Source organism: Saccostrea cucullata, unplaced genomic scaffold (assembly GCF_032062105.1).
Source record: "Saccostrea cucullata isolate Sc308-1 unplaced genomic scaffold, CSIRO_AGI_Scuc_v1 ctg522, whole genome shotgun sequence".
In the NCBI taxonomy this organism is placed as follows: domain Eukaryota; kingdom Metazoa; phylum Mollusca; class Bivalvia; order Ostreida; family Ostreidae; genus Saccostrea; species Saccostrea cuccullata.
Window position 1 is genome coordinate 128,179 of NW_026924801.1, and position 13,211 is coordinate 141,389.

The window sequence follows — 13,211 nt, forward strand, 5'->3', positions numbered from 1 at the left end:
TATCATGACGTTATAAGAGACGTAAATTATACGCTTGCTTTCATGCGCCGGTGTACACTTACATTCTTTCTTTATTTTTACATAATTTTCTTATTAGATGTGATATCATCATGAAACTTGAAATGCATGATCATAAAATAAAACTCTTTGCTATGACAAGGTGCTCTGAGCCCCGCTTCTGTCACGGTGTGAGGATGTGTCAGTGATCACTTCTTAGCCTTTGTGTTATGATATTGCCCTGACTTTGGCCTCTCACTCCTTCAGCTCACGCCTTCATCGCACTTGATCAGACTTCTGATGTTTCTGTATTTGCTCACTAAGATATATAATTCTGTGGATCGGTTTTTAAATTCGATAAACAGTGTTGCCGTAGTTACTAAAAATAGAATTTTTGTGAAATACTTTCAAAATGCTACTCCTCCTACAGTTTTGGTCTGATTTCAAAATAACTTGGCACCAAGTAGACTACACTAATATACATAATTCTATTTATCGGTTTTGATTTCAATGAACGGTGTTGCCTTGGTTACTAAAAATAGAAATTCTGTGAAATATTTTCAAAATGCTACCCCTCCGATAGTTTTGGTCTGATTTCAATATAACTTGGCAAACAAGTAGAGTTTGGGATATATTGAGATACATTTTTGTCTTTTTTTTGTATTTTCTTTCTTTTTTGTTTTCTTTTTGTTGCCATGATAACTAAAATTGAAAATTGTGTAAAATTTTATTAAAATTATTCATCTGTGGTCTTCTTGATATCTTGCTGTAAAAAAAGACTTTATCATGAATCATTATTATATATTTATTGCTGTTGTTGCTACTTTTCTCTTCCTTTGTGATAAGTAACACAATAGGTATGCATTTGCTTTGCATTAGTGTTTCTGCATTATTTAGAAAGATGACCGAATTGTTGACATCTAAAGCACTGTGGATTCATTACCTTACACTTGATAAGGTTATTCTTGTAAAATAGTTCTCCACAGCGGTAGTACAATGAAATTTACATTTCTACGCAAATCGGGGGAAATTAACTGCACAGGTAAGAGTCTTGGTACCGAGATCTAGGTATTGCACAGGAAATGCAATACCCCCGGGTAAATTACCTACCCGGATTCTCCACCAATAACACAAGTGAACTTGTGATGAAATTTTATTTTAACGAAAGTCAAGCAGTAAAAAGTAAAAGCTTGTATTTTGAAAGGTTATATAACACAAAGCAACTTCAGAATGTTTACACACAGACACACGTACAAACGTTTTGGTGACCGGAATAGTCCAGAGTAAAACTGTATTTTCTTGATGACGGAATGTCCAGTACATCTAATATTCACGTCCAGCATTGTCCACGGCGGATCTAAAGCTGACCCTCAAGTTTCAAGCTTCGAGACTCTCTCACACAACATACGGCATTCACTTAAATGAATTAGCACATTTACGCACTTATCACACATACGAGTCGGACACTCTTTGAGGCAGAGGATTGACACTATTCAAATAAATATTGAGTGACAAATTCCTTTTTGCTGTCTCGGGAGAGACTTCTAGTTTGAAAAGGTCTTCAAACTACGGTCAGGTCAGCCACTAATGTAACAGGTCCCCTAGTGTCAACGATTGATATTATTGATATTATAATCACTTTACTCATGTGACATTCCACGGTTCGATACGCTAACACTTTCATTGAACATTTCATTGAGTTTGTGATTGGAAGTTTCTATTATGACAGTATCTATCGTAGCTGCAAAAATATAGCCCTCTCCCTTTTTTTTTTTTTGGGGGGGGGGGGGCCTACAACTCCTTAGGATCTCCGTAATGGTGCAACTGCGGAAGCGATTCACTCCCGCACGGATTTCGGCTCAAATCGTCAGTAAACGGCTATTTTATCAACATGTCTTACCTTGATTTCCTAAATGTAGTTATCCAAGACATAAATCGATTAAAAAATATACAGAACAATCTATATATCGGTTATTTTTCGTGTTTGTCAACATCACAACTTTATCCGCCATGTTTACAGATTTTATTTTGGGACAGCCATTGAAATTAAGGATCTATAGGAAGCGGATTTCTTTGGAATTACCTCATTTTAAACCTAAATATCGCTATTTGCTAAAAAAAAAAAAATAGCACATGGAATAATTTTATTTATCGATGTTTAGTGATACTATTCATCACAATTATTTATAAACACCAACATCTACTTTATTGAGTTATTCTAAATTTCAAGCGCAAGTCTCAGTACGTCACTCGTGAACTGTCATGGCTGAGAGTAGAAACGACATGTAAACAAGCAGATTTATTTTACATGGTTTTCGCGTTTAACGGGCTATGTTGTCGACAATGAATAAAAACTTCGTCTTATCAGATGTAAATTGAATGCAAAAATAATTTATTCTGCCTGCAGTCGCCCGTACCTAAAAAATATTTTTGCACCATTACGGAGATGCTGTGGAATTGTAGCCCTCTCCAGAAAACATAAGGTAGCCAAAAAGGTTCCCGATGACGTACTAAAGTGCACTCATTCTTTAACATTACAAATACAAGTCCTTTAAAAATTCAGCGTTCTCCTATCTCCATGATATAAAGTAACTAGTATATAAAATATTCCAAGGGCGAATTTATTGTTTAGAAGTATTTTCTATCCTTTTAATGTGAATTCTTCTTGTTCAAGTAAATCTGGATATGCGTCAACCAAGTTTGTTACAGATTTCATATCTAAGTCTACGGGCATATAGTGAATTAACTAAACGTTGAATGGCACGTACCAGATTTGCATTATGTTGAATATGGTTTTGGTAGGTGATTAATAAGATTTAAATTTCAGGATATCGCCCTCGTCCTCCTAGATAGGCTGTTGTGCAGGATATGGCCAAATTCCTAAATTCAGTCAAACAGTTTTAACGACCACGATAGAAAGATCAACTAAGTATTCAACACCTTGTAATGAATATTTTTAAATCAAATAAACAATACCGCAATTTTTAATTTCATGTAATTGTAGAAAACAAAATAATGCTTATTTTTCTTACAAAGAGTAAATTTTCAAAGGTTTTCATGGCAATAGAAGGACAAGATAGGCTAAGACCCCTTTGAAAATTTATTATGATTTAAAATAATTCTCTGAGATACCGGTATTACAAATTCCGGCAGTATTTAGCACTTGTTACGGTAACTGCATTTTTCGTGTTTTATGTCTGTGTTTATTATTATTATTTTTTTTTGTTAAGATTTTATCCATTGAATACCAACAATATAGACCTTTCACCTTTGATTTAATTTACCGGGTACGTGGGCACCTTTTAGATGTAAAAGCATCCCAAACGCTGTTTAATTGATATTATTTAAACCCCAAAAAATTAATTTCATTTTGTTATTTGAAAAAAAAATATATAATTTAAACTATTTGTTGACAAATGCCAATAGCTGCAAGTTTCCAAAAAACAATATTTTCTCGATTCGCAGTTTACATGGTTTACCAGCAGTAAAATTGATACATGCAGTCACACAGCACTGAACAGAAAACCAACATCGAATTGCCATGGAACCCACTATCCTTATTATCCTTCACATCTTACAGTGAAGGGTTTGTGAAGGATTTCCAATTATTTTCGAAACATAATCTCTTTCATCGACTTATACTGTAGATATTCCATTTTTGTATGCACAGCTCTATCCAATCAAAGTTTGTTAAAGCTTCATAACAATGAATATTTATACACAAACATATACGTCGGTCGTCAATAAAATGAGAAATTCAATCACACAGAATACTAATATACGGAGAGAGCAATAAGTTTTGATATTTTTTGCAGGACTTGTCTATAAGATGAGCTGTCAGCTGTCGATATGTCCAGTACAAGGCCAGATGTCACTCACCCCGGAAAACGCAGATATCAAATTAAGTGTTCCGAGAAAGAATAATATATATCAATCACAAGGATACCATTTCTTCCTTGAAAGTCCTGTTATATATAATGAGGGGAAGGAAGGACGAACAAAATAAAACTCTTTTTAGAATGTATTATTGATATTTTTGTTATTTGGAGGAGGGGATTTTATGTGAAAATCAAACATTGTCTCAAGCTTAGTCAAATTTTTAATTCTATTTTAGTTTCACAAATCTGAAATTTTAGTTCTCGTGAATGAATTACATACATATTGCGGTGTTTTTAGTCGGGTGCTAACGATGACATACAATATATTGTAAATCAGCGATTTGGTAGAAGATGGTTATTATTTAAGTCGTAACTTCGCACCCCTACCTTACGTTAAAGTACAGAAAACACAAACACACCCTCAGACAAACACAAAAACTAAATTTTAACAGTTTAGCATAAATATATTTTTTAATGTATTAATTTATCATCTTGACCTTCAATCTTTTGACCTCAAATCAACAGGGGTTTTCTTTAGACCACAGGGAAATGACTAAAAATTTCATTGCAAAAGCTCAAGGGCTTCTCGGGATATTGCGCGGAAGCAAAAGTTTTACAGACAGCTATACAAAGCTAGACGGACAGACAAGTGGATGGACGAACCCAAATAGATATTAGATATTGAAGAAAGATAACTCATGTCGATGGAAAGATAACTCTTACACTTATAGAAGGTTACATTTTTTTTACAACAAGCACAGAAAACAATAAGATATTTTGTTTTTTGTTTTTTTTTAAAGCAGTGCTTCATTTATTATGTTTCTACAGTGTTATATGAATTAAATGTGTACGACAACTTTCATGTATACCTAAAAATGTTTTATTTCACGTTGAGGAAAAAATCATTTAACTTTCTATCCACTAAATCAATATTTCATCACATTATATTAAGACCTGAGACCCTTATTGATTCAACAAAAGACTCAGTAGCAACAGTTTCAAACTGGATGCAAGAAGCTTCCACATATAGATTAAAACTATGATTGCTACATTGGTACAGTGTAACAAATTTAAATATTTTCCCTTCTTGGTAAGCATAGTTAGTGCTATTTTCTTCTTCAAACTTTATCATTATGTGAAATTCAGCTATATTCAAGACTCTTAACACAATTTTTGGAAGATCGCATCCCAAATCTATGGCAACAGGAAGTGTAGTGGATCAGGTACGGTACCAAAGCACTGGCGTTATGATCTTCATCAGTTGTGGGACAAGGATACCACAACTGTTGCATCTTCATTGACTGGCACCACTACTAGTACACAAAGAGTGCTTGTAATTAACTTAGAGTAAATAATTGGCGGATAAAAAGGCCAAATGAGAATCTGACTGATACTGAGTCAAATGCAGAATAAGTATTTTACTAAAAAAAAAATCAATATTCTTAACAACACGTAATGTTGCATGGCACTGAAAATCATCTGTATTTCCATTGTACATGTATATCCAATGTAAATCTATTTAAATTTACTGTTTATCCATTGTAAATATATTCTATATTTACTGTATATCTATTGTTAATATATTGTATATTTACTGTATATCCATCGTAGATCTGTGTATTTTCTGTGTATCCATCATAGATGTATTGCATATCCATTGTAAATCCAATGTACATCCATTGCAAATCTATTGTGTATACACTGTATATCACTTGTACATCCATTGTATATTTACTGTAAATGTATATCCATTGCATATCCATTGTAAATCTATTGTACATCCATTGTATTCCATTGTAAATCTACTGTGTATACACTGTATATCCACTGAGTTTAGTTTCATCTTCATCAAGATAAAGATCCTGGATCATCTGAAATAGACTCTGTCGGCTTGGCCTGTAGTGAGACTGGTCTTTCTCCGAGTAACAGTTACTTATACTGGAAAGAACACCGGGGTATCCCTCACTCTTGGCGCTTGTTGCAGGTCTAGGTTTCTTTCTTCTCTTCAGCTTTGACAGATCCAGCGTCAGTTCTGATTTACAACTGGTTGGAGACTCACTTCTCACAGTTTTTTCATCTGACATATAAGAAGCAGTTTTAGCTGATGAGAAATGTTTTGATTCTTTTTTCCTTGAATGAGTATGAGGAAAAATAATTAAACTACGGGGATGCGCCGAGTGAGCCCGGCATTTAGGTTCCTTTTTGGTCGTTGGTTTTGAAGTTAATGAAGTTTCACTTTCCTTGTTTTGATTTTGTACCGTCACAGAGGTGCAAGTTTCCGGCCGTTTTGAGGAGTATAGACGTTGCACGATTTTTCTGACCTTACTACTGCTGACCGCTGTGTACGCTGGAGCTCTTGGTAAACAGGTTTTAAACCTTGGAATGTACTCTACCTGACTTCTCCTGAACTTTTCCATTGCATGCACATGGTTGAAGTCCTGTTTGAACAGTTTTTCTCCCGAATCACATGATCTCGGACCCACAATATGATGAGAATTTAGTCCGCTGTATATATTCCTTATTCCTTTATCCACAATGGCGGGGTGGGATATAACTAGATCCATTTCTGTGACAATAGTTTTCAGTAACTCAACCCGACTAAGATGAACTGATGATTTTGTTTTCGGAAATTGATTTTGCTTGATGGATTTTCCAGAAAATAATCTCATTAGTTTTGCACCATGAGAAAATTTTAAATCAAATAAGTTTTATAATTCATAGTTGTTTTCATTGCAACAAAACACTTTCAATGACAAATCGTCGTTAATGTAAACAAAATATGTCTCTGTCGCCTATTATCCTATAGAAAAACGACTGTTTGACATTCCATATTCGTCAATAACTTTATTATAATTCTGACCGAACACTTCTGTTGATTTAAGTATTTGGGACAGTTTAAAAAACATTTAATGCCCTCCGATTTAACAAAGAAACTCTGGTGCATTTACTAAGTAAATCAATATTTAAATCTCTCAACAGAGGGACTCGACATAAATGGATCTTTAATGCATACCCTCTGATTCTCTGATATAAATTATTCACAGGTACGTGTATTGACATTACCTTCAGTAATCAAGGCCATAGCTGATGACAAAAATAACAATTTCCATTTTCCCAAATAATCATTAGCTATTATAATTTTTAAATTCCCATATGTAAGAATCTAGCTAGATCCTATTAAGGAGGCGGGGGGGGGGGGGGGGGGGTCAACAAATTAACCACAAATTAACCACCAGATTTAACTTATTTTTTAGATACGGTATCTTAAGCTGTCAATTATCATGTAGCAAAGAAAAAATTCAAACATTTTACTTGTAAAATTGATCATTTTTGTATATCTTTATATGGAGCTCTTCTTTTAAAGGAGATCGAAATAGTCTAAAATGACTGCCATCCCCCCCCCCCCCCCGGCCTCTTTAACATTGAAAACATTTAATTTTTGTATACATTATCTATCTTCTCAAAAATTGTCTTTTTTCGTAACCTCCACTTCTGGATATGCAAAGCATGGATGTGTAACAATGCGAGATGTAATAACAACGCAAAAACGCAAAATGCGACTCAGGTGAGCTAAAACTGGTACATGTATTCAAATAAATTTCACAATTGGCTTACTAGGAAAACACAGCAAATGTTGATATTTCATTTTGCGTCGCAAATCGAATGTATTGACGCACAATGTAACAACAGACTATTTAGGATTATTACATTTATCTTCATTACATTTTGCGACGAGATCAGTGCGCAATGTAACAAGTGAAATTGATGCAAAGCATCAAATCGACCGCAAACAAATTTAGCATTTCAAAAATTTCTTTCGCAATTTTAAAAGCGTCCATACAAGAAAAGCACGTCAATCATTTTTATTTCAGGCTGCCTTCAAAGCATATTAAAAAATTTTAAAGAATTAAATAAATAGACATTTTACCGCATTTGCTCATAAAAAGATATATTTGATGTAAAAAAAAAAAAAGTCAATGATCATCGATGATTGAATGATAAAAGAATTTATTGTCTTCAAAATGATATAGGCCTCTCAAAATGAACCACGTGCTCATACTCTGGATCTTGGTCATGTAATAATGCCCAGGTTTCTGCAGAGTGCTATGCTGCAAGCCACGGTGCAAAATGTAGGAAAAAATATCTTTGTGTCATTTGCAGCTGTAGGGCATATTCTAAACAATATTTACTAGTTTAAACACTTTTCAATTTTTATTCAACACGCTCTTTTACCACTTCATTATTATCCGGAAAATAATAACGGTTCCTTTCATATCTTACACACTCCAAGGCTGGGGAGTATCTATTGTAAACTCTTTTTATATAACCATAAATAGTCTCGTTTTCCCCAGACTCTCGCTCTCGAGACTTTGCCCGAGCGAGAGTCTGGTCTGATTCCTATTTAATTTTTGTAATTTCAAAATACCGAGAAATCGGTATGGATTTTCATTGGCTGATACATTCTCTTCGATGTTAAGATCTGTATTCTTTAAAAAGTCAGAGGCTGCGCCTTTACTTTTATCTGGTTTTATAATAAAATACCTCTGTCTGCTTTACAAGAACAAAAAACGCACATATTTTTGTTTTAAAAATATTTTACATGTAATGATTTTTACGGTTTAGTTACCTCTACTGGTTACAAAAATTAAATTTACTCTCGCTGCAAAGTCTAATAAAAAAACCATAAATTATCAATTATCTGATGAAAAATGATAATGCAACTGAAATATAATTAAAAAAATTGATACTAGATTTAAAGCAAGTTTTTAAATATTTTACTAATGATTTTTACTTGTTATCATTTAAAAATTATTTATTGAACTAATAAAAAAACTTCTCCATGTGCAACACAACCACAAGTAGATCGGCCGATTACAACGCAAAACACCTATTATGTAGACAACAGCATATATGGCGATACTTTTCCTGTAAAAATAGTTGCCCTCCTTTTGGAACCCCCGTTGATTTAACCCTGTGTTGAACCCCAGGAAATATGAGCCAAGTAGATGGCGCATTATCCAATGAGAATTTAATAAAGAGTCACATGGTTTTGTTTTTATTGCCAAACATTGATTAATTGCCAAACATTGATTTATTTTTTTTTTACTGCTAATTAACAGTACTATTTAAAACTATCTATCAGAATCAGATTGTACTGGAAATCCTACTAACAGTTTATTACACAGACTGTTGTTGGAAACTTTATTTTAATATATGTACATATGTTGAACTATAATTATTGCTTATTATACTTCGAATATTCTGTTTCCATTTACATCAGGGATAAGAGAATGAATGTGCGCATTTAACTATGAATTTGTCAGCATTTTAAAATATTGAAAAAAAGCTTAGTTTTCAACCCGTAGGTACACACAGACTTAAACGTAGAGAATCCTCTGACATGTATTCAGCAAAGAACACATTTTTAAAAGCATTTAAGTAATATATTTTAAAATCAAATTGTACCATTTTATATGTCTAAACAAATAACCATGGCCATCAATCGACATTAATTTATAAAACTTTAGCTAGAACTTTCAACAAAGAGTGAGATCAGACATAAACGGAAAGGATGCACATTTCGTTTTTTAATCAATGACCAGAGTTTATTTCTTTTATATCACTTAAATCAAGTTTTGATTGAATAATTCATTAATGACGTTTTATGAAATAAATATTTACATTTCCAATGTCTTTGTTCGAGATAAAATTACAAATTGTAAATGTATTTTATATCCCCATCAATGTATTGAATCAGGGCTTGGAGCACGTGGATTGGCGGAATCAAAACATGTAAATATAAGGAATAACTGTCTTATTTTTCAATTTCATGAAGATGATCAATCGACTGGCTTGCGTGATAATTTTATGCATAAACGCCTTCGGCGTTTATGCAAATTATCACACAAGCCAATCGATTGAACACACAATGAAATCTAAAAATAAGACAGTTATTCCTTAAATAAGCGATTGTTTGTTGTCAGTTTTATTATAAAATGCCAGTAACTTAGATCCGCAAACCGGAACCACCACTTTAATTACTTTCTGATGCTAATTTTAGGATGTTAACCGAAAATGAAAGTAGTGACTGTGGAAGGCCACGCAATTTTTTTTCATCTCCAAAGCACATTTTTTAGCTCGTGAAACGTGTTATTTCATGAATCTTTATCTTCTCAAGAATTTAACAAAATTTAATTGTAGGAATTATGCAAAAGTTATTTTTCCCGTAATCGATTGACTGTTTATAAAGGGTGTTAAGAAATTTGGTTCCACATTTTTCTTTTATTTTCGAAAAGAAAAAAGATGAGAAGATTTTTACCATTTGTGATGTTTCATGTCTACAGAGTCCAATCTTGCTACTGATAAGGTTTTAACTGTCCTTTGTTGAATCAGTAAGGGGAGGGCTGGTATTACAACATGAAGTCTATTCAGAAAAATTAGGGATGACGGATATTTGTGACATATATTAAGTACAGAGCTCAAAACATCCTTATAATTACTATGCAAAAATTATCAAATCTGTGAAAATATTCAAAATGACAAACCAATTCTTTTGAAAAGTTGTCTATCATTCTTATACCTATACAGTCATCAGCTTGTCTTATGCAAGATAAGCTATGGAGAAAAAAAATAGATTATCCTTTATTCTCACTCAAAATGACCATCATTTCTATCATTCGGGTGCTTTAAAGATGTTATATATATTTCCATATGGGAGAAAAAATCCTATAATTTCCTGCAAGAAATGAACTGCTATAAATTCAAAGCACATTCTTGTGATTTTGTCAGACTTGAAAATTCATCTCTTTATTTAAGCACCACTTTGAAATTTTTGAAAACATTTCATCCTGGAACGAACTTTCTTAACATCCCTTATTTAATTCAGTTAAATATAATTTGACATGTATCGCAGATTTCAGTTTGTTATTGCCCATGAAGGAATCGGAGAACCAATCAAAGCTTAAACAAATACATTCAGTAGATTAAAAAAATATCTATACAAAGTATAGAATTCAATATTTAAAAAAACAGGTGCACCATCTCTCATGTCATTTGGGAACACAAAGTTAATATTTATATCCACGGTATCACATGTCAATCGAAATTCCTTTTCCAATTAATCTTTGGACACTAAATACCGGTATTCTCTGATTACTTAGCACATTTGCTTTCAAGCAGTCAGATAGAAACATATTTTCTATACAACTTTGCTCTATCTTTTTTTTTTTTTTTTGGCGATGACATTTGGTGACATACTTCAAGAACAGGTCCGCAATAAATTACATAAAAAATGCTTTAACAATAGATTATTAAACTGCAAAGCTTGCAGATAGGAATGTACAGAGCTTTCAAAACCTTGTTTTTCTAATTAAAAATTTTCTTGCAAAATAAGGTTAAAATTTGTTCATAACTTTTACAAGAAACTCGAATCTACATGAAATGACAAGGCTTACATATCATAATCGATAAGCATCCTGTGGTTTTCCTATTCTTGAGAAAAAAGATTTATAATAAAACTTTTCATATACGAATGTAAAAGACTAGATTTAATTTAAACATATGTTATTGAAACATAATCAATGGAATTGGACACAAGTTATTCCAACTTAGATTGTTCTCTCCAACACAAACAAAATGATAAAAAAAATATACACGTGATGTACAAGCAACAAATTTACAATGCCAAAAAAAGAAGAAAAGGTGCTGAGAAATGAGAAAGATTCCTTACTAAATGCTCAAACTAGCTCTGGGCCAGTATTTGAATGAACAAACTTTTACTTCTTGAGAAAGATCTCCCCCCTACATTTCCATTTAAACTATGACCCCAATTTTATCTCCGATGTTTATAGTTTTAATAATTTAAAATTTACAGTGTGCACATTTCGGGAAGATGTCACAACTTTCTTCTTTTGTGGGCCAGTGTTTCTCAAGAAGAAGAGATTTATAACTCACCCCAGACGTTTTGTCTGATCTCAATCATCTCTTCTTTCCAAAAAGGACAACGGAGCAATTTTGAACTTCTTGATTAAAGTATGATACGTTCCAAGTTTAGCTGAAATTCGGTTTTAGAGAAAAAGCCGAAACTGTGCAGTAAAGATAGAAACGGGCGCCAGTCAAAGACTGATCAGAAAAGTTTACTGAAACATGTACATGTACAACTAAGATAAACTAAAAATTTTAACAACTTTAAGTAATACAACGTCCATTTAAATTAATTAAATGCTACTTTTTTGAAATCGACTTCTTATTAAAATATGCTGTTTTGTCTGATTTACTTATCTATCTGATTAAACTTATATAATTGTAGATCTAAACCTATGAATACACCTGGACATTTTATCATAAGTAATAAAGGCAATAATCAAAGTAAAACACAGTAATTATAGCATGATTCTTAAAATGTACTTGATGAACCATTCCAGTATCTGTAACTGAAATTGTGCTGAGAGATGTTCTCGTAGCAGCTTGGATGGTACCGGGAAGATGGCGCCATATCAAACCGATCACAGGAACTCCTCACTATATCCGGTAGTTTCTCTGCAGAGTTCACATTCAGGAAAGCTGTCCGAATCTTGGCTGCGACAGTGGGTTGCATAAGTCGGGTGTTAAGTTTAATTTCATCCTCTCTTGAAAGAAGGCGTGAGGTTTCTACTGCCGGAAGTGACTGTATTTCCTTCTTGGGCGGACTTTTGTACAAACGATTAACGATTTGGTCCACCTCATTCTCGGAAAAAATCCTGAAGGCTGGAGCCTGATTAGATTTACTTTTAGCTTGAACCCTTCTGCTTCTTTGTCCTATCCCTGTGCATATGAATAAGTCAGAGAGAATGTTAGGGGACCTAATTTTGTGATATGACCTTCGGGTCCTCAGCGCTAAGGACGGCGTATCGTGAATGTGCTGGATATTGAAGTCCTGTATTCGATGATATGTCACATGAAAAACCATCTTTTAATAAATTTATCGATTAACACAGCAGTCCTCTTCCATGTAAGTAAATGAGAACTGCAATGAGATTTGCATGAAATCTGTAATTTATATCATAGCTCGGAGGAAGTTTTATATCCCTTATCAGAGATTTAGTTTGTTTGCATACCTGTTCATACAGACATCTTGAACTGCAGTACTAATAATAACAACCAATAAGAAACTTCCATAACTACCTGTCACTGAGTAGGTTATTCCAATCTAGCTCATCATTGGGATATCACTTGTCCCAGTGTTTGGTTTTGACAGTCAATGGACACTTTAAAGACACCTAGACTCAGTTGTAAATATCAGGAAGACTTAACTGGGAATTCCCCTCTCCCACCCTGTCTCTCTCTATGTATATTACA